This window comes from Ambystoma mexicanum, chromosome 5q, assembly GCF_040938575.1.
Source record: "Ambystoma mexicanum isolate Mex_15411 chromosome 5q, UKY_AmexF1_1, whole genome shotgun sequence".
In the NCBI taxonomy this organism is placed as follows: domain Eukaryota; kingdom Metazoa; phylum Chordata; class Amphibia; order Caudata; family Ambystomatidae; genus Ambystoma; species Ambystoma mexicanum.
In genome coordinates, this window is record NC_090933.1 from 1,197,370,101 (window position 1) to 1,197,397,336 (window position 27,236).

Genomic DNA, 27,236 nt, shown 5'->3' on the forward strand with positions numbered 1-27,236 from the left:
TCTAAGAGGAAATAAACTGTCATCAGGCCCCCTGAAAGAAGAGACTTTTAAAGGCAAAGAGACTTCTGCAGAGATGGCCCTGATGCTAATGTTTGAACTGCACCCTTGTGCCAAAGAAACCAGAGACTGTGCTAAGCTAGAGTGTGCCGCCCTGTCCCGTGCTTTAAAAGTGGGCAAGGGAGGCCAACAGCCTGACTATCCTGACATATCATTTCTTGAACACTTTTCTTTTGCATAACATTGTTTCCCACACTATTTGTATTTAGAAGTAAGGATTGGCAATACGTTTACTAATATAGGCCCTTTTATTTTGACAAGACACCACCCACTAGGACTGCGTTATTAATATTTGAAGGTCGTAGCTTGCTCCCATCTTTAGATTTAGGATTAGATAAGCGTTTTTCAAACCCTTTTGAAGTTCAATAAACACCCTGAACTGTGGTCACTTGTATCTGACTTACTGTTGATACCATGCCTTCCTTACATGTGGTGTCAGAAGTGGGATGTGACTCAATTGAGACAAATTGGGGAACCCTAAAATTCCAGAAGCTTAGTCATAGAACCTCTGATCCTTCTATCGCCACAATGTAATTTTTTTTTTTTTTTTTTTTTACGTTTGTAAAGCGCACCAAACCCGGAGGCAACTGAGCGGTGGGTTACATAGGAATAATGGTTACTGTAGTTACGTATTGCGGTTGGTTACAGGCTGAGCAGTTGTTGCTCCAGTTATCCAGTAGAAGACATTGTATGCAAGGTTTAATATATGCAGTTGGTAACAGGAATCAGTACAGGTAGATTTGCTGGTACATAGTTAAGACAAGAATTATGTAGTTGTCATTCCTCTAGGTATCTTTTGAAAAGAGCCAGGTCTTGAGGCTTTTGCAGAAGGACCAAAGGGAGGGATCAGATCAAAGCACTAAAGGCAAAGAATTCCATTGTTTGGCTGCAATCACAAGGAAACTGCAGGCTCCGGCTTTTTGGGGGCCAGATTTTAGGGATGGCTAGGAGACATGTGTAGGCCGAGCATATAGGTCTATTGGTTTGGGCCTTGGAGATTTGTCTAGCTAGATAGGGCACTGTTTGATAGGCATTTGTGGGTCAGAGATAAGTTTTTGAATGTAATGCGATCCCGGACCCGGATCCGGTGGATATTGCGTCTGGCTGATATGTGATCTTTTTGAGGGCTATTTAGTGCTGCTCTTACAGCATTGTTCTGGATGATTTGTAATTTGTTGATGTTGCGTGAGTTAGATCCTGCAAAGAGGGAGTTGCAGTAGTCTCCTGGACAGTATTAGGGCTCTCACGAGGGTGATACAGTTGTCAGAAGTCAGAAATGGTCTGCTGCGTGGATCAGTTTGGCAGTCAACGCTGCGGCCGAGGCGATGGCGTTAACCTGCCTTGTTAGGGATAGCGAGGATTCTAGATATACTCCTAAGGTTTCTATCTCTTTGGATACTGTGATAATGTTTCCGTCAATGGTAAAAGATTTAGAAGAGTCAGGGAGGTTATTTAGCTGAGATTGAGCGCCAATGAGGAATAGTTACATTTTTTCGTCATTTAGGCAGAGCTTGTGTTGCGCCATCCAGGCATGAATGGTTAAGTATATTTTGTTCAGTGCTTTAGTCAGTGTCATACTTGCCGGTGATGGGTTGGAGTATTTGGGTCACATCCGCATAGTTAGTGTACGTGATGCCCAGTTTATCTAGGAGGTCGAAGAGTGGCTTGTTGAATATGTTCTAAAGTGTTGGTGAGATACAGGAGCCTTTAGGCACTCTGCAGGTGACTGCGGCTGGGAAGGCTGCCACAGTGGTTGAGAACACTCATTGAGTGGTTGGACAAGAAGGATTCTATCTATTTTATGGCTTTGGTTGAGAAGTGGGCAGCTAGGGCGAGGTGGTGGCAGAGTATATTGTGATTTACCAAATCAAAGGCTGCTGAGAGGTCGAGTAGGAGGAGGATGACTAGATTTCCCTTGTCTTTGATATCATACATTTGGAATTTGAGGTCTAGAAGGGCGGTTTCCGTTCCGTGACCGGGGCGGAAGCCAGACTGACGGAGGCCAAGGAGGTTCTGCGTTTCCAAGTATCTTTGAATTTGCAGTTAGTCCACTCTATCAAGTATTTTCATGAGGAACGGCACTGCTGTGATAGATCGGTAATTAGTGGTGACATTGGGGTCCAGTGTTGGATTTTTAAGAAGTAGGAGTACCCAGGCTTCTTTGAGATTTTCTGGTACATTGCTAGAAGAGAAGAAGGAGTTAATCAAGGCTGTGATGAAGGGGGCAGGCTCTTCGGCACAGTCTTTTATGAGAGAGGCTGGGCAAATGTCTCCTTGACATCTGCAGGGTTTCATGCCTTTGATGATTTTGGTGGTTTCAGTTACAGGGGTAAATTCATATCTGGGGATGGGGCTAGAGGGTATGAGTCTCAGGTCAGGGGTTTGGTCGGCTGGGGCAAGTTTAGTTTTCTTTGCTGTGATTTTGTATTAGACTAAGGACATTTTGCCGAAGGATGGTGTTTTGGATGTTTTCACACAAAGGTAGATCTTTAATACAGTGGTCTGGTGGAGGGGCTGGTGTTTAGAGTTCACGTAGAATGTTGAAGAGTTCTCTCGTATCAGAGTTTGCTTTTGCGATTCTCTCATTGCTTGAGGATTGGAGTATCGCTAGTTAATACTCTTTGGCCAGGGCATTGAAGTGTTGTTTGTTCGCAGGAGATGGTGTATTTTTCCATGCACTCTCTGAGATTCTTTTTGAAGACCGGAAGGCTTTGAGAATTAAGGTGAACCAGGAGTTTAGGTGGGCTATTGGTTTGGGTTTACAGTTGCCCAACAGTGCTACTTTGTTGACAGCGTGTTGGATAGTTTGGTTGTAAAGGGAAACCATTGGCGTGGGAATCAGGGTTGATCTGTATGAAGGTAGTTGGGGGTTGAAGCGGCGGGAGTATGTTGTCTGGGGTGATGTTTAGCGAGATTCTTGAATGGGCATCTGAGGCTGATTGAGGCAGGATATTTAGTTGAGCTAGACCGTTGATAGAGAATATTATGATATTGTGCTTTGTCGAAGGGCACGGATTGTTAGCTAGTATATTGGTGTAGCAGTTGTGGTCTGCTAGCCAGTCTAGTGTGCGGCCTTGAGTAAATGAAGTAAAACTCAGAATCCATAGGTTTTGATCTCTGTAGCAGCAGAGAAGCTACTATCCCTCCAGGGAAAAGAGGAATGATTCCCACAGACTTAGGTTTGATACCCCTCCTGGGTGTTATTTTTGTTTTTAAGCTTAAAAGATCTAATTTGGATTTTCTAATGCATGTTAAAGCTTTAATTATTTTCAATTATACTTTATTTGATTTGGTTAAACATGTTAACCTTTTCAAAACATTAATACATACCATATTATTACATTAAAAAAAATACTAGTTATTCCAAGCTATTAAAAGTCGTACAATAAGACGCAACACAATTTTCACATTTAACAATACGATTAAAAGAAGTAACATGTAAGATAGTTAAGATCATATTAAGAATGCACTAAAGCGATTATGTTTCTCAGATTCCAATTATTTAAAAAGGATACTGTAGCTATGTTCAAGGAGATATGCTCAGCATTAAATATTCTAGTGAACATTTCAGTGCATGAGAGTAAATTAAAACCTCCAAAAAATGTGTAAAAGCTTTCTTTCCTGCGCTGAGCCAAAGCTGGGCTTCGGGTAAAAAGGTGCATTAATGTTTCGTCGGCTAAAACATAATTCCAAAAGCAGCAGCTGTTGTTTTGTGTGTGGGCCTTAGATCGAATTGCTAAAACTGTTGTGGTGGGCCACAAGTCTAAACGCATTCATAATAGAGAATTCCGATAGGCAGGGTCGGGACATTTTTATAAATATTTGGGAAGTTGTCTCCTCGCTTTGATAATAAAGCAGCCAGATTTTCATTATATGGTATCTTTGATAGGACTCTCATAAATTAATCAATTCGGATTGATATAACTTCAGTTTGCCACTCTCTGGATCCTCTGTCAATAGTTGTTCTTCGATACCGTATTTAAGCAGTAATAAAAGGCAATGATCTTTCCAGAGTTCAAGATAATTATTGCCGTAGCTATCACAAGCAGCAGCTGCTAATCTGGGGATTAAGGTATTTTTGTGATCTTACTGTAACAAGCATTTTCTGTATAGAGACAACGTCTGCCAATTCACTGCTGCTTGCAATGATGTTAAGCCGAGTTCGTAACGTATGACCAACATTGGTGTACTGCTCGGAAGTCACAAGACTGATTTCCGGAATCTACCTTCTAAATAATCACATTTAAACTGATATGATGGTTTTTTAGTATGAGCACCGTAAGTGATTACTGGGATTACTTTTTGGACATAAAAAATCAATAATGGCTACGATATGACCTTGGCTTGGGCTGTTAGATTATTCATTTCATTCAACACAGTTTGTAAGTTAGTTCTCCTGAAGAATGATTTTTATTAACTCCCAAGTATCTATAATTGTGAACAGTATCCAGTTTATGGCTACCTATCCACCATTTCTCTTTTCTTAGGTGGTGTTTTTTTTTTCCCTTAGAAAATTTGACTTAACCTCATTTATGAAAAGCTGTTTTTTAATCGCATAAGTTTCTAAAGCATGTAGCTGCCTCTGTAGGCCTATAGGCGGTTGGTCGATGATTACAAGATTATCCGCAAACAATAAGCAAGAGATTTTCTTATCTCCCAGCTTTGGCAGAAAAGAGTGAGTGGTTTCCAAAGATGTACATATATCATGCAAATAGAAATTAAAAAGTAAGACTGCAAGAGCACAACCTTGTTTCAAGCCTCTCCAAGTTGAAATTGCTTACAACAACATTCCTTCCTGGTTGAGCTTAACTCTAATAGACGTTCCAGTATGTAGTTATTGGACCAGAAATAATAACGCTGGAGAGCAATTTGCATTCTTCAGTTTTTGCCATAAGACGTTTCTAGAGATCGAGTCGAATGCCTGACGAAAGTCTATAAAAGCTAATTAGATATTCTGGTCACGAGAACAGGCCTGAAACTTTAAAGCTGTTAAGTTTATCAAGTTTACTGTTTTGGCCAAACCTGTCACGAACCCCCGATTGACAAGGGTCCAACATTCCACTAGCTTTGAGCCAAGCTGTCAGTTCAACCAGGATCAGCCGTGCAAACATCTTTCCAGGAATGTCAAGAAAGGCAATAGGCCGATAGCTGGTAGGATCATTCCTATTCCCCTTCTTGAATAAAGGCATAATCACTGAGGTTCGCCATGAGGCTGTTTAATGGCTGTCAAGAACACTTTGAAAAATTAGGTAAGGCGCAGCGGCATTGTTGAGGCATTTGAATGTGAGGGAGACTGTTTTAAGTAGGATTCGGTCATTAATGGATAGCCAGTGGTTTTGTGTTCTCAACTCTGAGATATGTTCTCTGTTTGGGATACTTAGTGCAGTTCTAAGTGCGTTATTCTGTAAAATTTGAATTTTATTCAGAATGTACTTACTTGCACCTATGTATAAGCCATTGCAGTAATCCAATTTCGAAAATATGAGGGCGTTGGCTAGGGTGATTCAGCTTGCTTTAGATAGGAATGGCCTACAGGCCCTGATTAACTTGCAGGTGTACGCTATTGCCGATGCCATAGTATTAACTTATTTGCTCAGGTTTAATGCGGAATCAAGGTAAAAACCTAGGGTTTTTACTTCCTTTAGAACCTTTTGCTGGTCAGATAGCACAGCGAGTAGAGCGCTCGCTTTGACATCCGTGCAGTGCCTGCCGACTTTTAACAACGGTAAGACCCATGACTCCTTTAGGTTACTTGGAACCATATTTGACGAAAAGGAGGCATTGATTAGCTTAGATATGAATGTCGCCAGGTCTCTGGCTGCATCTTTGATAATGTGGGCCTGACAACTCTCTCCCTGGCACCTCGAAGGTCTCAGGGAAGAAATTATTTTTTCAACTTCAAGATTAGAAACTTTAGAGAATCTAAATTGTTCTGGTATATTAGTAGAATGTTTTGTCATTTTGATTTGAGTGTCAATGTTAGGCAAGGTGGCTTTCTTAACAGCAATCTTGTTTTGAAGTAAGGCAATTTTATTTGTTGGGGCGTTCTGAATTTTGAACACCAGAGTTTGTCCTTTACAACGTTGTCTGTGGGTGGGATTAGAGCTTCAATTTCGAGGGGATTCCATATCTATGACAGGTAATGTCCACAGCTGTGCTGCTTCGGAAAAATCTTTGGCGTCTGCGTCCTGCGTCGATGACGTCGATGCGCCGTCCCCGAGGACCTCCTCCGACGGCCGACGTCACCCGATGTGATAAGTAGGACGCACGACGCCCATAGCCTCAGTTCCGTTTTTTCCGCGAACATGTTCGCTTTGTGAATCTCGGTACGCCTCGACTCGTTGGCGTTGCTGTTTTCTTTCTCGGTTTGTTGAACCTGTTTGGTTTGTTTGTGGCAATGTCTTTTTCATCTTCGACCCCGCGTCCGGGCTTCAAGAACTGCGGGGACTGTGGGTCCAAGATGTCGGTCACGGACTCGCACGACGCCTGCCTCTGGTGCCTCGGGGAGGCCCACGATACGGACGACTGTGTCGACTGCCAGTCGCTCACTGCAAAGGCCTTGCGAGAATGCAAGAAGAAACTGTATTGGTCCGCAGAGGTCTTCCTGTCCCCGCCTGGAGTACATTTCAGAGGGTGATGAAGGCTCTGATGGCGGTCTGGTCCCGGTTACGGTTCCGGATGAACTTATCTCGGGCCATAGTCAGTTTGATGACCTGAGGCAGTCACTGCATGATGCCAGTGGATTGGATACCTCTCCGGAGGTGGAGTTTTGTCTGCCGGAACCTGGCACTGATGCCGATTCGTCATATCGGCGCCTTATGTCTCGGGTTAACGAGTACTTGGGTTGGTCGGCTCCCCCAGGGGAGTTTGTTCAGGATGATCTCACGGACATCCTTGATCTCGGTCCACCCACTGACCCGGTTTTGCCTTTTCATATGGCTTTGCAGAGAAGGGTGGCAGCGGCTTGGACTGCTCCGGAGAGTCTCCCGGCAGTGGGCAAGTCTTTGTCGCGAAAATACCGTCCAGCCAGTAGCAACCCCTACTACTTGTCTAGGCACCCCACCCCGGAGAGTTTGGTGGTGCAGGCGGCTACGGCCCCGGCAAAGCAGGCGTCATATCCTACCATCCCTCCGGATAGGGACGACAAACGTTTTGACGGCTGGGCGAAGAAAGTGTTTTCTTCAGGGGGTATGGCGCTTCAGGCAGCCAACTCCATATGTGCCTTGTCTCGTTTTACGCACACTCTGTGGAACTGTGTTGCATTAGCGGCTGATCATATTCCCGAAGGGGACGAACGGGATGGTTTCCTTGCTATGGTTCAGGATGGCAAGGATGCCATGTGTGAGGCCGTTCAGTCGGGTTTGGACTTGGCGGATTGTGTCAGCCGGTCCATGGTGGCGAGCACCGTAATGCGCAGGTTTGCGTGGTTGCGGAAGTCTGGGTTCGCTCCTGATGTGCAGTCCCGGCTCCTCAACATGCCCTTTGACGGTGAACACCTTTTTGGCAGCAAGGCTGACGAGAGCCTTGAGAGGTTGCAGACCTCCAAAGCTGCAGCAAAGTCGTTGGGCGCTGCAGTTCGACAACCTCCGCCTTTTCGTCCTAGGGGACAGCAATGGAGGGGAGGTTCCTTCCGCTATTACTCGTCCTTCAGTAAAGCGAGAGGAGCTAGCAGTCAAAGAGGCCATCGTAAGAGTGGCAGAGATGGAAACAAAGGTACTCGAGGTGCCAAGGCCGCTCGGGCAGTTGCCTCTTTGTCCTCAGGCAACGCCGCAGCCGCTACCACTCAGTCATGAGGCCAGGTCCCATGGTTCGCCGGTTGGGGGAAGGCTGGCACAGCATCTTGTAGAGTGGCAAGCCATTACTTCAGATGTGTGGGGATCATAACCCACGGCTACTGTCTTCCTTTTCGGCAGAGGCCTCACGACAATCCACCAGGGAACCTCTCTTTGAAGAGTTCGGATCCGCTCCTTGCGCAGGAAATTCAAGCCCTGCTGGAGAAAGGCGCCATAGAACTGGTGCCTGTAGCGGAGAGGAACAAGGGATGGTATTCCCCTTATTTTTTGATTTCAAAGAAAGACGGGGGATTGAGACCCATCATGGACTTGCGCGGTTTGAACAAACTCCTCAGGAAGGACAAGTTCAAGATGGTGACTCTTTCTCAAGTCCTCCAGGCCCTTCATCTTCAGGACTGGTTGGTGTCTCTCGACCTCAAGGATGCTTACTTCCATGTGCCGATCCATCCCAAGCACAAGAAGTACCTGAGGTTTGCGGTTGGTGACTCGCACTTTCAGTTTCGGGTCCTGCCGTTCGGATTGACCTCCGCCCCGAGGGTTTTCACCAAGCGCATGGTGGTGCTGGCAGCGCATCTCAGGAAAGGGGGGATTCACGTCTACCCCTACCTGGACGATTGGTTGATCAGGGGGAGCTCTCCAGAGCAAGTCCTGGATCATCTGTCGGTCACCTGCCACTCCCTTCACAGGCTGGGCTTCTCCCTCAATTTAAAGAAGTCCCATTTGACACCAACGCAGCAGCTCCAGTACATCGGAGCAGTGCTCGACACGTCCCTGGGGCAGTGTTTTCCTCCTCAGGTGAGGGCTCTTCACATTCAGCAGATGGTGCACAAGTTCCAGTTTGCCCAGACTCTCCCAGCGTCCGAGTTCTTGAGACTGCTCGGCCTCATGGCGTCCTGCATTCTTCTGGTGCCAGAGGCTCGTCTGCGGATGAGATCTTTGCAGTGGGTTGTCAAGTTCCAGTGGTCTCAGTCCTCCGGCAGGCTTTCGGACCCTGTTCAGGTGCCGCCCTCGGTAGCCCGGGACCTTCTGTGGTGGGCCATCGAGGGCAATCTGATGAAGGGTGCCCCATTTTGGCTGCCCTGGCCGGAGGTGACGATCGTGACGGACGCATCCCTGACGGGATGGGGAGCTCATGCCGACGAGCTGACAGTCAGCGGTCGTTGGTCTCTGTCGGAGTCCAGACTCCATCAATCTGTTGGAGCTGAGGGCTGTCAGGCCAGCCCTGAAAGCTTTTCTGCCGACTGTGAGCGGGAAGAGTGTCCTGATTCTGACGGACAACATGGTGGCCATGCACTACCTCAACAAACAGGGGGGGGGCAGGGTCACTTCCGCTGTGCAGGGAGGCGATGCAGCTCGAGTTCTGGGCAATCCAGCAGGAAGTTTCGATCTCGTCAGTTCATCTGGCCAGAGACGTCAACGAGACTGCGGACGCTCTGAGCAGGCAGAGCACGATCTCTCACGAGTGGGAGCTGGCTCAGGAGATTCTCCTGGAGATCTTCGTCCTTTGGGGGACCCCTCAAGTGGATCTCTTCGCCTCCAGTGTCAACCGGAAGTGCAAAAGGTTTTGCTCGCGGGAATTTCCTCCAAAAGGAGCCTTGGGAGACGTGTTCGTTGTGGAGTGGTCCTTCCCACTGCTGTACGCGTTTCCTCCAGTCCCCGTCATCCCGCAGGTGTTGCGGAGGTTCGGTTCCCGGATGATCCTCATTGCTCCGGCACGGGCCCGGAGGACGTGGTACCAGGACCGTTTAGACTTGTCCATCTGCCCTCCACGTCGTCTTCCCTACGGAGACGATCTGCTTTCACGGGAGGGGGGTCAGGTTCTCCATCCAGAGGTCAGATCCCTCAATTTTCACGCTTGGCTTCTGAAAGGTTGAGGTATAAGGATTGGGACCTCCCTCAAGACGTGATGGAGGTGTTGCTCTCGGCCAGGCGGCCGGCAACTAAGTCTCTGTACCGTTGTCGTAGGAGAAAGTTCTGCGACTGGTGCAGAGTTCAGAATGTGGATCCGTTTGAATGCGACATTCCCATGGTTTTGTCTTTTTTGCTTTCTTTGGCCCATGGGGGCTTGCAAGGGGGACCATTAAAGGTTACCTCACGGCGCTGTCCATGTTTAATCGCTGAGTGCTCCTATTTTAAGATTCCTTTAATTTTGCAGTTTTTGAAAGGGCTCACTAATGTGTTCCCTCTGTCACCTTTTTTGGTGCCAGGTTGGGATTTGAACCTTGTTCTTAAGTTTCTTATGGGTGCTCCATTTGAGCCTTTACATTCTTGCCCTTTGAGGCTGTTAACTCTGAAAACTGTGTTTTTAGTTGCGGTTACTTCTGCTCGCAGAGTGAGTGAGTTACAGGCACTTTCAGTTAAGCCACCCTTCACTGTATTTCACAAGGACAGAGTTGTCCTTAGGGTTCGTCCTTCTTTTCTTCCGAAGGTGGTTTGGGAATTTCATTTGAGCCAGAAGGTTGTTCTTCCGGCGTTCTATCCTCCTCCGCTTCCTGGTAAGGAAGAGGAGAGGCTCCATAGGCTTGATCCTAGGAGAGCGTTGAGCTTTTATATCTTGCGCATGTCCGGGGTCGGAGTGGACGATCAACTTTTCATTGGTTACGCTGGAAAGCGTTTGGGACAAGCTGTGACGAAACGAAACAGACTTTGTCTCGTCGGATTATTTTAGCTATCTTCGAGTGTTACCGCTTGGCGGGTAAGGACCCTACCAGAGGAGTGGCTGTGTCTACTGTCCTGCAGAGGGGAGTTCCTATTCGTCACATCTGTGATACAGCCACCTGGGCTTCAGTACATACTTTTGTACGTCACTATTCCCTCGATTCCATTAGGGGGCAAGATCTGGCCTTTGGCAAGGCAGTTCTCTATTCCGCAATTTGATTGGGCATGCTAAATTTGTATTCTAAATTCTTTCCCACCTCCTTGCTCGGTACTGCTTTGGGAGTCTGTCATAGATATGGAATACGTCGGAGGACCCAATCCCCTCGAAGAACAAGTTACTTTCTTACCTGGTAACGTTCTTTCGATGGGATGGTCCGACGACGTATTCCATATCGCTCCCTCCCTGCCTTCCCCGCTGCAGAATTTCTTTTGCGATTGCAGCTTGCATTCCGCAAGGCCTTGTGTGTCTGACTGGCAGAAAACTGGGGGCACACGTTCTGGGAAAAAACTATAACTGAGGCTATGGGCGTTGTACGTCCTACTTATCACATCGGGTGACATCGGCCGTCGGAGGAGGTCCTCGGGGACGGCGCATCGATGTCATCGACGCAGGACGCAGACGCCAAAGATTTTTCCGAAGCAGCACAGTTGTGGACATTACCTGTCATAGATATGGAATACGTCGTCGGACCATCCCATCGAAAGAACGTTACCAGGTAAGAAAGAAACTTGTTCTTCTCATAGAATCACAAATAATTCCTTTGTGCTGGAACTTGCTTTAGTAATCCTTTCATTGTACGTTTCCTTTTTCATGCAGATTATTTCTTTTTTATAATTGGCAGCGAAATTATTCAGGTTAGTCTTGTTTTCTTCAGATGGATGGTGACGCCAAGTGGCTTCCAGGTTTCTTTTTTCTCTGAAAAAGAACTTTTAGTTGTGGTGTGACCAGGCGTTCAGATGGGCCCTGGGTTTACTTTTGCGCATTATGAGAGGTGCAATGATATCTAGAGCTTTGGACATAGTACTGTTATAGGCCTCAACTAGAGTATCAGGATCAGAGGCACTCGATAGTGAGTTGAGAGAGGGGATGATATGTGGTAATATCTTATCCAGCGTAATATTTCTTTTATTCCTTGTTAGGAGAGGTGGTGCTAAAGGCTTATCATTGGGCACACGACTATTTATTACTAAGGTGAATGCAATCAGGAGGTGATCTGCCTAAGGTTGAGGATTTATAGAGGTGATAGAAGTTTCACAGTTCAGGTCAGCCACCTAGTGTTCTACTTTTGACATGGGTAGGTGTTTAATTAATGCTACTACTACGTCTTCACGAGTAAATGTAAAGACATGCAGATTAGCTTCAACTTTAGTCAGCAAGGAGAGCTCACCATCATCATCCGCAAATACTTTAGCTACCCAAGTAGGCTCACTAATGGAATTCAAAATAGTGGGAATGGTTGTGTCTGAAGGGGAGGTTTTTAAGTCTCCAAATTTCTGAGGTTGATTTAGTGACTAACGCCTTCAGTATTTTTTCACCCGCAACTTGTTTTTGATGAGCCCTATAGGAACGAAGGCAATTCTTATATTTAGAGCGCAGATTGGCTAAAAGGTCAATCCAAGTATGAGGCTTTGTTTTCATAAGCTTTCTTAAGGCTTGCCTCTTTTCTACTTTTTAATTTCTGGACCGTGGAATCAAACTTAAACTTATATACTATCTGCAGGTGACCTCCCTTTCTACAGATTTGCTCAAGGATCTGTAGGGATTCGACAAAAGTTTGCTGGTTGCCCAAGGTCGCATTTTTCCTAACGTTGATCAAGAGTTCATTCAATTTCTTTACCGAGAAGGATGACCATCTAGTTTTATTTATACCATAAAGTTCCAACAAGTAGTTGTAGGACTCATGCTTTTTATCATAACACTCTGACCACGAAATCTCTAACATATTGTGGTCACTATTTAATGCAGGGAGGACAGAAAAATCATTTACACTGGCTAACGCTTGTTCAGATACAAAAGCATAATATATAGTGGCTCTCAAGAGGTCTCTATCCCAAGTGTGATGGGGAGGAGTATCCTTCTCAGTTGTGCCGTTTAACATTTGAAAGCCCCTGACTTTCATTAGATCTAGCCATGACCTGGCCCTGCTTGATAGCTTAGAAGAGAGAATCCCTATACATTTCAAATTCAGATCGCCCACTATTAAGGCCATGCTTATGTCACCATCCTGTGTTGTCAAATTAAGCATATCAGAAACTAATTTCAGGAAATATGAGTCAGCTAACGTCACGGGATTCCAATATAAGTTTAGAATCGCAATTTGTGATGCGACAACATTGCTTTGATCTCTAAATTCTATTTTTGACAATTGCAAATAAGGATGGGGGGGAAGCCCATGGGATCACTTTGGCGTTCATATCTAGCTTAACAGCTGTTAACAACCCAACCGACGGTCTTCCCTTTCCGTTATTGACTGCAGGTACACATATTAATTTGTAGCCAGGGACAATTGGTTCTCTCAACAGCCCCGTTTCTTGCAGAGGAATAATTTCCGCATTTACAGACATGATGCCATCACAGGGATTTAACAGGTGTCTATGCCCTCCAGTATTCCAGCTCACCATCTTGATATTACGTGGAGGGCCATTGATTTGACATTATTTGTTGTGTGAATAATGTTTACCTTTCTTCAACCATGTCCAATCTGAATGATTGTCTGACACCTTGTCAGCTTCGAAATTGACAGTTCTGCTTAGCCTACCTGCGTTTCCCAAGCAGTTTATGTAAATGTTATCCCTTTTATGAAGGCTATCCTCATTGTGGTGGTTAGCATTCTCATATTTAGGGGCTACTGGATGTATCAAATCTAAGCAGACCCTGCTTCGCTCAAAGTTTGCTTCTCGTTCCATATCAGATCTTTCATAACCTTTGATTGTATAATTAAGATGACTGTATCCATATAACGTGTTTTTTTCAAAGCCTAAGGTTTCAATATCACAAGACTGGATCAGCTGCAGTTTCAGAAAAGATTTAAAAATAGCCATAAGGGTGGTTTGATTCGGGAACAGATCTTTTCGGTGCTGATTGAGCATCTTCACAGACAAAAGATCAGACACGTCTATCTCAGTATATCTCTTGTCATTTACGACTGATGAACGAGGAGACAAGATGTTTACTTCGGTTTGCCTTGAGGAGGTTTTTGTTGTTTTTTCAGTTGAATTTTTAAGCATTTCCATTTATCTTCTAATGTAAGAAACTGATTCTCATTATAAGTAGGCAGACCACTATTATGGAGATCCACTATTATGTATTTTTTAGTTCCAATCTCAAGGAACTTAATCGATTAATCTTGTATATTACTTTGTGAGGGACAGAGTGAAAGCGAGTAAGTGGATAAATTCATTAGAGTGTCTTCATCCACAATTGAATTCGCGCTGTCCCCCATGTTAATGTCACCAGAATTTTCACTAGCCACTGCCTCTTAGTTTGCCAAGCTTTGTCTTTATCTGAGTTTTTGATGTCTGTTTTCTATTTAGATTATATACAGGAATGGTCAATTGTTCAATACATATTTTAGCATTATTAGATTTAAGTTTTTTTGGGAGTTTTGTTTTTTTGGCTTATCCGAGCCTCACCAACTCTAGCCCTTCGTTGGCTTCCTTTACGTGTCCTAAAGATTTCATAGAATGGTTCATCAGAAAGGCCAGTGGGCGCTGCAACAGTACTCTCTGGGGCTATTGTGATCACCTCAGGTTCAAGTATTAATTTCTTAGTAGCAGGACTTTGAAGAGAGGGTTGAGTCAAGGCATCAACTATGTATATGTCAATAACATTGTCAACATTTTGAGGCAGCTCAATTTCCTCAATCAGCGAACCCATTTCTTGATTACCCATATCAATCAAGGAGGAAAAAGGGCAACTAAGCTGCCCCTTATTCAATGCGGACATGTGTATATTAGAGTTTGTTTGATTTTTATCAAGAGACTGTCATGGCCACAGGCCCCAGAACACAAAAACCACACCATATAGTGATGGGGGCAATGGGTCACTTGACTCAATTATGTCCCTCTGGGACCCAGAAACACAGGGGCCCAGGCTGAACTCCGTCCTGGTGCCTTTGGCCTTTGGCGCCAGGCTCATATAGAGATGTGAGCAGGAACACTTTATTTCAGTGCATGAGTGCTTTTACTTTATTTCAGTGCAGGAATGCTTTTATTTTCCAGGAACTGAAAGCCTTTATTCCAGAGAACATCCTCATGTGCTCACTCATCAGGTGTGGCTCCTTAGGCCTGGTCTTTATTTGCTGACTCATTTGGTGTGGCAGGGTGTGGCAGGCAGGCTGAACCTGGTGGGCGTGGCTTCAGAAGCTCAGCTATATAAGCTGCTCCATCCTTAAGGCTGGTGCTTCGCGTTACTTTGCACTCCCATGCAACGTGACGCTCACCGCCGCTTGGACCAGTTTACTTACCTTTGAAACCAGGCGTTCCCCTGCATTCTCACCTCCAGGAAACCAGTGCTTCATCGCTTCATCTGCAGACTCATCACCTGACATCCAGTGATCTTGATCCCGACGCCGCAGCACTGCACTCCGCATCCACGAACTCTGACCCTGTGAAGAAGAAGAAAGACAAGGTTAGAACCTCAGTGCTAGGGTTGCGCCGCATTTGAACCCTGCGCGCCCCCCATAGTTAACAACTTACCAGCTACTGTACCGCTGCAGCTTCGTTCCTCATTCCCTCCGGCTGCCGCCTCGAGCTCCGCAGCTTCTGACGGGCCAGCAACCTTACCTGCAAGGGGAAGAAAGCAAAAGAGCAAACATCAAAAGTGGAACGGACAGCAATACAAGACAACGAACTTTACAATACAACAAAAACAGACGAGGAAAGACAAAGACAAACAGGAACACTTACCTGACGTATAGTGGCTTAGTCGCAGCAGGACTGGACTACCACGTGCAAGGGACCAGTGAAGGAACTTGGTCCAGGTCATAGAAGCGCCTGTGCGAGAAGCAGCAGGACGGAGTGCTCGCCAAAACTAATCAAAAGTCAGCTTTCCAGGGACAGCGCAACTCACGGGTACCACGGTTTGGGAGAAGGAGTCTGGAAGGGGATCAAGCGCACAAGCTGGCATACTCACGCCACCTATTCGCCACGCAGGAGCAATCCCGAGCAGTATCACCTATTACCACCAGTCAGAACATAAGCACAGAGGGAGAAGTCGGACCTGAGCGACCTCACCCCCGTGAGGGCTGCAACCATGCCCCAAAGCCTCCGCAGAGACCAGGTGAGCGTAGGTGCACGTAACAGAGACATAGTATGGGCTATCCAGTCAACCTTTGAACACAAAAGCTGACCGATATGGTCCTGATCTCTGATCTTGCTCACCAGGATTTCGTACAATTTTGTTAAAGCAAATATCCCATTGTTTACAGCATTCAAGGTAAGTTCTTGGGGTTGTGAAGTTGGGGGTCTGAAGCCAAATGATGGCCTTGCTGTGGGTTTTGCAAACGATTTGGGGATAGAGGTTGATGTCTCTGAAGATGGGATGCTCTGATGGGGATACATAATTGGGGAGTCTGAAAGGTTGTATACATTCACGGCAGTTAGCATTTCAATTTGAGTGTCAAAATCTATGCTGGTCTCATTCATCTGACTTGTTAATATGTTTAGTGGTGGAGTTTTTACTTTCATTTTGTTCACTAGAAAAGGCTTGAGCAATAACTATGGAGTGCTCTGCAGGAGCCTGAATGTGTTTTTGTGAGACCACTTGTGAATATAACATTGGGCGATTAGAGGAATCCACAGCATGAAACTCTACTTCACTCGCTGCAACTGTTGCCAAAGGATTTTCCTTTAAATGTATACACTTAGGGTTTATGATTGGCAATTTACTATATTTGCTCTTGCTAGAGAGTTAGAGCTTTGCTCACTTGGAGTGGTTATGTCAAGGAAATCTGCGCCTGGGATAGAAAGATTCACATCTTTATTGTGTTCATTCCCAACGTTATCAGAACTATTCTTCGGCACCAGCATTATATCAGAAACGGGTCCATGAGCATGAATGAGTGGACAAGCAGGCCGTGTAGCGTGCATGTTCCATAGGAGCCTCACATCGATTGGCATAGTTTTAGAACGTTTCCTTTTCTATTTCGCGTCCTTGCGTAAATGAATAATGTTGCTTTTCTCTGGAGTATTCATTACTTAAGCGCCCAAGATCATTAAATTAGCTGCTTGAGACGGCATAGAGGACGTTAGTTTGTACATGGTTGCAAGAGCACAAAGTCCACTAACGTGCAAGCACGGAACAGATGAAAGGGAAATGAAAGTTAACTTTCTTACCGCAATATGTAAGAAACTTGTGAGCTCAAAACACCCGATTCAGCCAATTTAACAAGTGAGTCTATCGGGAGAGATTGCCGGCAGAGCTGAGCCAACGAGCCAGCAAATAGCCAACAGCTCTCCTTGATGGTGCTCGCTCGATTGCGCTTATTTGCCTGCTGATAAGGCACGGAATTAAAAGGGGGCGTGGCCACACAATCTGAAATATGAAAAGAAGTTTTATTACGCTTGTTGAGCGTTATTAATGTCCACTAAAATCACATCCAGTTAAAGAACCCATACCCGACATAGATTTAAAGGGCTATAGTCCTTATGTAGAAACGTAGCAATCCAAATGAAAAACCACAGAACCTTGTGCAGAAGCAGGAAGCCAACAGCCCTCCTCCATAGCGCTCACTCGATTGTGTGCGTGCGGTTGCTCGAGGAGGGCTCCTGGGTGTTATATAAGATTGGCTCCAAAATCTGGCCTGGAAGTTTGGTTTAGGTGTCCTAGCAGGCGTCGTAGATCCCGACTTCCAGGGAGACATAAAGGTCTCTTAGAGAACCATGGAAAAAATCCATTTGAAGAACAATGTGTGGACAAAATTGCACAAGGAATTCTTGAAAGGGCTTCATTTCCACGCGTTAAAGAGAGTGAAATGGAAGATACTGAGAGAGGTACCTTAGGCTTTGGGGAAGCTGATGAACCATCTACCATTGAAGCAAAAGGGAAGAAGAACCTACTACCTTTCCCGACCTAGCCTTCGCAGAGGCTTTCTTACAAGTGATTCCTGAAGGGGAAGGATTGGAGAAGAGAAGTCCATTTTTCTTCCTAAGACCGGGATTACTGTACAGAAAGGAAATATCCATAGAAGGCCTAAGTAAGACTCAGTTAGTAATCCCCAAAACCCAATGGAAGATCGTAGTAGAGATTTCACATTCTCATTTGACAGGGGGACACTCATGACAATTTAAGTCCCAGGTATACATCAGTGGGAAGTTTTACTGGCTAGGTATCCATTGTAAGGAACTCATGGTGACAACAGTAAAACAGACACAAGTGATCACAGTTCAAGGGTGTTTATTAAAATAATATATAGGTTTTTAAAAAATGCCTACGCTAAATCTAAGATGGGAGCAACCGTCAATCATCAAATGAAAAATAAGGCAGTCCTTGTGGCGACTTGTCAAAATAAAAGCCCTATACTAAGAAAAACCTATTGCCAATTCCTTACAACTAAATACAGAAAGAGTGAGGGATAGGATTTTCAATAAAGAAAGAAGTGTTCTCAAATAATATGTCAGGATGGGCTTTGGCCAGGGGTTTCCCTTTCCCACGTTTTGAGTACGGGGTAAGGTGGTAGTCCTGTGCACTGCACATATTCGAGCTTTCCCAGCACGAGATCTGGTTCTTCCTTGGGTAAGTCTCTTTCACAAAAGTCTCCTGCTCCAGGTACTTGATGGGTTTAAAAAATAACAAAACAAAAGTTCCTCTCAAATGTTCGGTGGGTGATTCCTTCACCCCTGGATCCCCCTCTTCCAGGGGCGCAAACCCACAACGAGTTTCTATCAGTATCAGGACCTTTGAGGACCTGGTGTATTCACCAAACAAACAAATAGTTCTGTTCCACATATAAGTTGGGTGATGGCTTCACCCTTGGGTCACCCTCTTCTGGGTGCTGACCCCTCAGACGTATTCAGCAAATTAACAAAACAGTTTCTTTTCAGAAACAGCTTCGGGTGGTAACTTTTCACTCCCTGGATCTCTGGGCATGGATCCTAAAACAGTTCTTGTCGATATCAGGGCTTTCAGTGGTTGTGGTTACCTGGTCCTGAGTGCCTGATGGATTTTACCAAAAACAAAACAAACAATAAAGTTCTGCTTTACGTATTTCTCAGGTGATAGGTTCACCCTCTTCCGGGCTCTGACCCTTCTTTTACTTTCAGCCTCCCTTCCCCGGGTTCATTATGGCTTTTCCTTTACTCACAAAGCTCACTGTCTTTTTAAACAGTTCCAGTGGACATCCCTCGGCCGGGTTCACTCTTGTCAACAGACTGTTTCTTGGGACTTTAGACTTGCCGCCTTCGCGTCAGCATCCCTCTTCCGGGTTCACTCTTTCCAACTTCACATTTCTATTCGCTTTGTGTTTGCAGGATTCACATCCCTTGCTTTCTCACAGTTCTTAGATCAAAGGCTTCCGGCTGTACAGGGATTTTGCTTGACCTCCTGTAGGACCATTTTGACCTATCCTTGCAGCTCTCCTACATCCCTCTAGTATATGCCGTTTCTACGCAAAACAAAGGAGGGCATCAGCCAGAGTCTTTCCTACAAACACCCACATGGCACCGGAGCACTCTGCAGCTGGTCTTGAATGTTTGGCTTGCGTCTGGTAATTTCACCACTGGGCCTCCCTCTGTCAGGCTCAGAACCTTCTTATAGTTCAAGGTTCTCCCTCTGCCGCGCTCGGACCCCTTTTCAAAAAGTCAACATTTTTAACACAAACAAGGTTTTGGGACTTCTAGTCCCATAATGCATTTGGATCGATTTTGCTCCTACTTCGTTGCTCCCTGAAATGGCACTTTCTGTCTCTGGGTGCTGCAGGAGCCAAAGGGGGATATCTGTAGGAGGTCTGGGTCTCTTCCTCTGCCACTCATATACCTGGGTGAGCCTGCTGGGCCAGGGGAGGAGTGTAACTGTCGGTACTGCCAGGCAACCCCAGCTGCCCCTGTACTTGCCTTCTGGAGGGACAGTTTCCTACTCCACACTGCATACTCCTGTTTGGAAGCAGTGTCAGTGTTTGGGTGGTTTTCTTCTCCTCCTCCAGGCCTCCCAGGGTCTCGGCAGCTCACTTGGGCTCTCTCCTGCTCTCCGGTACCTTCCAGCATCCCTTACTCGCTCGCAAGGCTGTTCCTGGCTGCTGCTTTTATACTCCCAGCTAGAGTTAATTGGAGTCCGGTGTGAATAGTTGTCCCTCCCTGCCTGACTGTCTGACCTAGTTATCGGGACGAGACTGGCCATAGGAATTCATTGCCCATTCATTCCTATGGGTAATCCTCATGACTCCCATCTGCCTTTTCCTCGTCTCATCCCTTGTAGATTTCTATGGGGGAATGGGATTATGGGAGTTGTAGTGTTGTGGAGAGGTCAAATTCATTTTGGGTTCTAGATGTATTTGGAGTTCCCCTGATGTTTTCTCTGTCATTTCCATAAGGGAAAGTGCTGGGTGGGGATGGGATTTTGGTGACAACATCCCATAAAGACTTCTGGGATATCGAGTAAGGGTGCTTTGGAAAAAATGGGATACCGCGTCTCACCCAAGAGCGCTCCTCTTGCAGTCTCCAAGGACCCCCTGCACAGGTGATCCTCCCTCCATCGCTCGTCCGCCCCTAGGGTTGCGATCCAAGAGCGATGGCCCCCACCTGGCCACCTGAACAAAGGATCCCCAGGAATAACCTGGGAGAAATGCCTTGGGTTTCTCACACCATGCTGATATAAAGAACTTCATTCAGATATGTGAAATATGTCAGAAAACCAGTACTCGTATTGCCTGCCCCTCTGAATCCTTTACCAATAATAGAAGTCCCTTTCTCAAGTATTGGGATGGATATCATTGGACCGTTGGAAACCTCGAGACTGGGTAAAAAATATGTCCTGGTAATCGTCGATTATGCTACCAGATACACTGAGGCATTCCCTAGGCGGAACACAACCCAGCAGATTTAAAAATATCCATTACCATATTTTTCCAGGGTTGGTTTTCCTAAGGAAATTCTAACGGATCAATGATTCAATTTTATGAGTAAACTCATGGGTGAGGTCAAGGAATTGCTCCATATCGCCACCATAAGAACCTCTGTTTAACATTCCCAAACAGACGGATTGGTAGAAAAATTAAATAACACCCTTAAAATGATCCTATGAAATTTGGTAGATAAGGATGGGAAGGACTGGGACCGCATGATCCTCTGGGTCCTATTTGCAGTAAGAAAAACCTTTCAGGCGTCCACTGGATTCTATCCTTTTGAACTACTTTATGGTAGAGAACCTAGAGAAGAGGCACCCATTCACCTTTCGCAAACAGCCACCAGAGCATATAAAACTTGAAAATCTAGTCTATACTCCTATGGAAACAGCACAACAAAAGTCCACCAGCGACAAAAAGGAGGTAAACTTAAGATCAATTTCAATAGGACAAAAGGTACTAGTCCTCTTACTTACATCGGAAAACAAACTTGTCTCAAATGTGGCATGGGCCGTATGAAATAGTAGAATGAACAGGAACCTGTACCTATGAGGTAGCCCAACCTGACGGGAAACAAAATACCCATCTCTACCACGTAAATCTCTTAAGAGTGGAAGGAAAAATCCTTCTGCCGCCATTGCCATGGTATTATCTTGTTTGGTACCCGAAGAAATAGATACATTTTAATTAATTCCCCAAGAGCTGTCTAAACAACAAGAAGATTTAAAAGATTTAGTTACAACATTCCCTGATTTATTCTCTGAGAAACCAGGAAGAGTGCAAGGCACTTGCCACTATATTCAAACTCCCAAGGGAAAAGTGGTCCATCTGAAACCATATAGACTCCCAGAAGCCCATAGACAGATGGTGGTTGAGGAGGTGAACAAAATGCTAATGGCGAATATCATCGGACCCTCTTCAAGCCCATGGCCTTCCCCTATAGTATTGGTCAAAAAATCTGACCAATCCTGGAGGTTTTGCGTAGATTTCTGGCAAGTCAATGCCATCTCCTACTTCAATGCCTATCCCATGCCGCGCAGTGCCGAATTGATCGATAAACTCGGATATGCCACCTACCTATCAACCCTAGATTTAACCAAGGGGTAGTGGCAGGTGCCGGTGCATGGCCTTGATAAGGAAAATACAGCTTTCGCAACGCCCCTGGGACTGTTCCAGTTCAAAGTACTCTTTTTCGGCTTACACAGGGCCCTGCTATGTTCCAACGACTTATGAACAGGATATTACAGCCCTACTCTTATTTCTGTGGGGCTTATATTGAGGATCTAGTCATTTATAGTAAAACTTGGGAAGACCATCTTTTGCATCTCTTTATTGTTATGGGAGCCCTCATAGAAGCTGGCCTAGCTGCCAATCCATCCAAATGCAAGCTGGCTCAATCAGCTAAGAAATACCTCAGCTTCTTTGTAGGGAATGGTAGTGTCCAACCTCAACACGAAAAAGTGAAAGCTTTACTAGATAACCCCAACTCCTTAAATTAAGAGTGATCTCAGAGCATTCTTGGGGTTAATCTGTTATTACCGTAGGTTTATCCCTAACTTCCTGGACAGGACAGTTAGGCTCACAGACAAATTAAAGAACGCCGAACCCCAGAAAATTCATTGGACTGACGCGGACGATATAGATGTTAAAACAATCTAAAACAAACTATGTGCCAGAAAAGGGTCCTAAAGGTAGTAGATTTCCCAAAGGAATTTGTGCTGCAAACAAATGCATTTCTTACAGGGATAGTAGCAGTTTTGTCACAAATTTGCGACGGATTGGAACACCCCATCTTATTCACTAGTCACAAACTCTTCCTACGTGAAAATAATTACTCCGTGCTGGAATTAGATGCCCGTGCCATCAAGTGGGCCATCACCCACCTTAGATACTACCTCCTAGGAAGGAAGTTCACACTTGTCACGATCATTCTCCATTAGTATGGATTAGCCAGCAAAAGGATTCTAACCCTCGAGTCATGCAATGGTTCTTAGACCTGCAACCCTACTGTTTCACTGTGGAGCATTGAAAAAGCAAAGACCAAGATATTTAGGAACTCAAACTTCCCTTCATAACATGAACACTTTCTCACGGACAGCGCTTTATGAGAGAAAACAGACTAACACCTGAGCCGTTTACCTGACATGTCCCAATACGATAGTCCGGCAGGATCAGGCAATTACTGACCATCACACACACCTGACTTCCATTACATTTCCCCACATGGATAAAACGCGCAGCACGAGAGCACACTCTGAGTGAGGCAAAGCACACGAGGAAACAGCAGTTCCATGATGGCGGTTTAAGACGAGCCGAAAGACTGTAAAACAGGAGGGGATCGCAAGGAGGGAAGTGCGCTTGACTTTTTCGATGAGAAACTGTTACTTTAACTAAACCTCGCGAATAGAAAGAATGCGAACAGGAAACGAGTCTGAAGAATCCTGCATTGTGTGTTGGCGGTACCCGGGATGCTCCTGCATCGATAATAAGGCGGGAGAATCGCCTGCTGCCGGGGTACTGTCCTTGGCTCCTACAACGAAGCAGCGCCAGTGAAATCTACCCAGTCGGTGAGTTGGGGAGGCCGATACCAGACCGTTCTGTGTTGAAGCCAAGGTTGCAAGAAGCAACATTGTATGGTGAACGCTGAAGCGAACAGTGTAAGGAACACATGTGATATCCAAGGTGAATAAAATTGGACAACAGATGAGTGATTGAACTTTGAAACCAAGATACGATACCTTAGAGTGGTCCGGCATCGCATGCATGCTCATTCGAAAGTCTCTGTAAGGTATCCAACTCAAAGGTGGCAAAAGCGAAAGAATGACAAAGGATTGTGAATCGAAGTGGTCCTGCAACGGGTCAAGCAAAATCCTGTGCACAATCGAAAGTCTTTATCTTAATACAGTAAAGAAAGTTGATGACAAAGTAGATGGAAGTACGTTTGAGCCCGAACGAGGGAGATCAGCTGACAGCTTTTGGTTAAAGCAAGTTTGTGTTAAAGTAAATTAGAATTGGTCCGAGCCGGTGGAGGGAGACTGTTTGAACATTGTGTTGAAACGGATCTGAGCTTGGCTGAGGGGGATCCGGGGTGAACCGTGAATCACCCGGGAAATTGAGTATCTGTGAAAGGTAGTGCCGGGAGAAGGGGCTGTAGGATACAGAGACAGTCCCGTAGTGCAGGTAGGCAGTGCAGGGAAGAGTGGCTGTGCCAAGGACCGAGATCGGTGAGTGGCCCAGTAGCAGATTCAGTGCAGGTTCAGTGATTTTAGCAGGGGAGAGAGGGAGAGAAAGCAGAGGCAGAGAGGAAGGTTTTGAGGTTCTTCCGTAACCGGAGATGGTTCTCCTCAAGTTTCAGCGAGGCAGGAAGGCTGTTCCAGAGGGAGGCCCCTGCTGCGGAGAGAGTTCTACCCCCAGCTCGTTGCTTGGAGAAGCGGCTGACCCTGAGGTAGTTGGAGGTGGGTGAGCGAAGAGCTCGAGAAGGAAGATATTTCAGAAGAGAGAGTTGAAGGTATTTTGGCCCAAGGCCCCAGAAGGCCTTGTGGACAATGCAGAGGGTTTTGAACTTAATCCTCGCAGCCACTGGCAGCCAGTGTATTGATTTCAGTCCTGGAGAGATACGGTACCTGGGCTTGAGGCCAAGGACAAGTCTTGCAGTCCTGTTCTGGATGAGTTGCAAAGGGCGGAGAGTAGAGGCAGGAAGATTTAGATAGAGGCTGTTACAGTAGTCCAGCTTCGAGAGAACCAGGGCTCTGGAGACAGTGAGCTTCTGGGGGAAGGAGAGGAAAGGAAGGATACCTCTGAGGAGGTGTAGCTGGTAGTGTGACTTCTTAGAGACGTCAGATATGTGAGGAGAGAAAGAGAGTGTGGAGTCGAAGATGACCCCAAGGTTTTTTGCCTTGCAGGTAGGCGCAAGAGAGGGCCAAGGGAGGCCGGCCAGAGAGCTGCAGGGAAGGAGGGAGTGGGTGTGCCGATAAGTAGCACAACATTCATATAGATTTTGGGTTGACTCAGACTCAATGAGGTTACATGATTCAACCCGTGATATATTTAGATAGATGGTTATCTGAGCACACCCCATTACACATTACAATTACGTTGCCAGCAGATAAGACACCAGTTCCAAACTGGAGGACTTGAGCTGAATCGCAGACAGAAATAGCATATAAGGATATCAATGGACAGGCAATAACAGATGTTTTCTCCAGGCAAGAAGGAACCGTAGATGATGTAGGGTAAAACATAGACGACTTCAAAGTTACAATCATAGGGAAATGCTAGGCCACTGCCTGTGTTTTCATGAAAGTGATGGTGTCACAGGTAAATCAGCTGGAGGACTAAATCAAGGGGCCGGAAGAAGGGCAGTTGCCATAACTTATTTACTCAAAGAGATTACGTCACATTAAGCATGAACAACGTACATACCGCCAAACGATTTGACCAGGCAGACAAGGCTGGAAGAATGTTGTCTCAGTTTGGTAATGGAGAAAAAGGTCGCAAGATGGCGATTGTGGCCTGCAGACTGCTCAGGTGAAGTGCAACACGCATAAGAGCACCAGAAAAAGACTGACTTGCAATAGTGTGACAAGCTTCCCCCCCAGCGAAATGGAGAGACATGCGGGAAACAGGATCATGCGAAACAGCTAAATGTTGTTGGTGACGAAGGGAAGTGCATGGCGTTGTAGGGGCAGGCGTGGGGGCCTGCCATTTCTATATTTATTTATTTCAGCCGATTTTTTGTGGCCTCCAAAATGCCAACATTTCACACCCTGAACTCCTCCCACCTTTTGGAAAGGCTATCCTGCCATCTCTCCCACCCCCACTTTTGACCCACCCTCTTTCATCCTCCGCCGCCCCTTCCCAGCCCAACACTTGTACATGTAATTACACTTTTACTCGCTCCCCTGCCATCTCCCTTCCCCACCACAAACATTGCGATGCCTGCCAGCCCCCCTGCGCGCATTCGTGTGCGGCAGGGTCATGACAGTTTGATTTAGGAAGACCGTTCGGAGTGGTCTTCGAGCAGTCTTTCTAAATCTATTTTTTTTCTTTATTTTGTTGTTTTGCAAGCCAAAGTTTCACTCTGTACCAGTGTGCATGACTGAGGTTTAGAGCAGTATGGAGGCTGTAGATGGGACCCCCCAGAAACCTGGAGGAGGGTGTAACAGAGTGTGGTCTTGAAGAGGGCGCCCTTCCGATGACTGCCCGCTCCAACATTAGCCTGAAGTGAGCAATTTTTGCTCGTAGATCCCAACATGGTTGGGGCTTAAAAGGATGCCAATGGCGATGTTCTTCATGACCAGGAAGCGGTTAGCAATGTATTTTTGGATTTCTTTAAAAAGCTGTACTCAACAAACAAGAATGGACCCAGAACCGATTAGTGACATATTGGACACCTAGAATTACAAAGTTTATCAGATGAGGATGGGAAAATACAGTCCTATCTCCCCTTCTTAGCCCTTCTTTTCAAAATTCACTGAGGCTCCTTAACACTCATCTCACACCATAAATGACTAGAAAGCTGCGTGCAGCTTCCCCCAGCTCAGTCTCTTCCTCCTGCATGTCTTAGGTTGCCTTTAGGGAGAGTGAGAGCTCAGTGAGGCTCTTGCACTAAAGCACAGCAAGACACAGAGGAATGATAAGGGGAGAGAAGAGAAAAGAGTGAGGAGAAAGAGTCGAGAGGGGGGAAAGATATATGATATGATTTGCTAGATACACCTAGTATTACTTAATTCCCACAAATGTCATAGTCATTCGCTCACTGGTTACTACCTTTCTTTCATAAATGTGATGGTGTGGTCCTGACTTACATTGTATTGCATTGTACTTGTCATTTATGTAGCACCTTTTACCATTATTATAGTCTCAATGTGTTGGTAGTTGGAACACTCTTGGAGGACCAAAGTCTGGAGTGTTGGAGGTCATGGAGTAAGATTAGAATGCATATGTGCATTTGGCCAAATAAGGCTTAGCAGGACTGGCCAGGCTCCGGTAGAGAGCAACCCATGTCGTCAGGCATATTGATGGGTGCTGAGAGGAGTCGGGAGATGGCGTGAGTGCTGGAGCCTCACTATGTATTCCGCGTGCCCAAATTTGTCATATGTCTTCACTGCATTCTGATGTCAGAGGTGTTGAGACGTAGTCTGGTGTAAGTAAGCAGAGAATTATGTGAACAGCATGACCAAATGGTGTTATAGTCCTTGCTGTATTCTGATGTGTGCGGGTAGCCATGCCAGCGCCCAGTGTCCACTGGAGAGGTGTGTTATACGTACCTAGCAGATTCAGTGGTGATTTGTTTGTGCGCCCGATAAGGTATTGGTTCTTCTTTCGATTCTTGTGGCTGCGATCAAACGGTTAACAACAGCGACAGTCTATGCTCCAATTATTTGCACCAAGAGGAGCATGGGCTGTATTTCCAGGTTCTTCTAGGCGGATAGCATGGCGAATCTACCCAGATATCATATGCTTACTAAACCTTCAGTTGTTACCTTTACCATGGGCGGCCCATCCTATAGTTTATACATGAAACACCTGCCCACCCCTCAAGTACTTTAGTGGAATTCCAGGGGCTAGTTCTTGATTGCCCGCATGGGACTGTGCATGCCATTTTTTCATTGACTAAGACAAGCCAATTCCCCTTCATGCTGTCTGTAAGATCTTAATAAATAGCAGT

General features: G+C 45.8%; 1 protein-coding gene across 1 annotated transcript in view; it reads left to right on the forward strand.

Annotated features, from left to right (window-relative positions):
* Positions 1-27,236, forward strand: part of DENND3 (DENN domain containing 3) — a 1,010,513-nt gene that overhangs the window by 389,274 nt on the left and 594,003 nt on the right. The window lies entirely within an intron of this gene.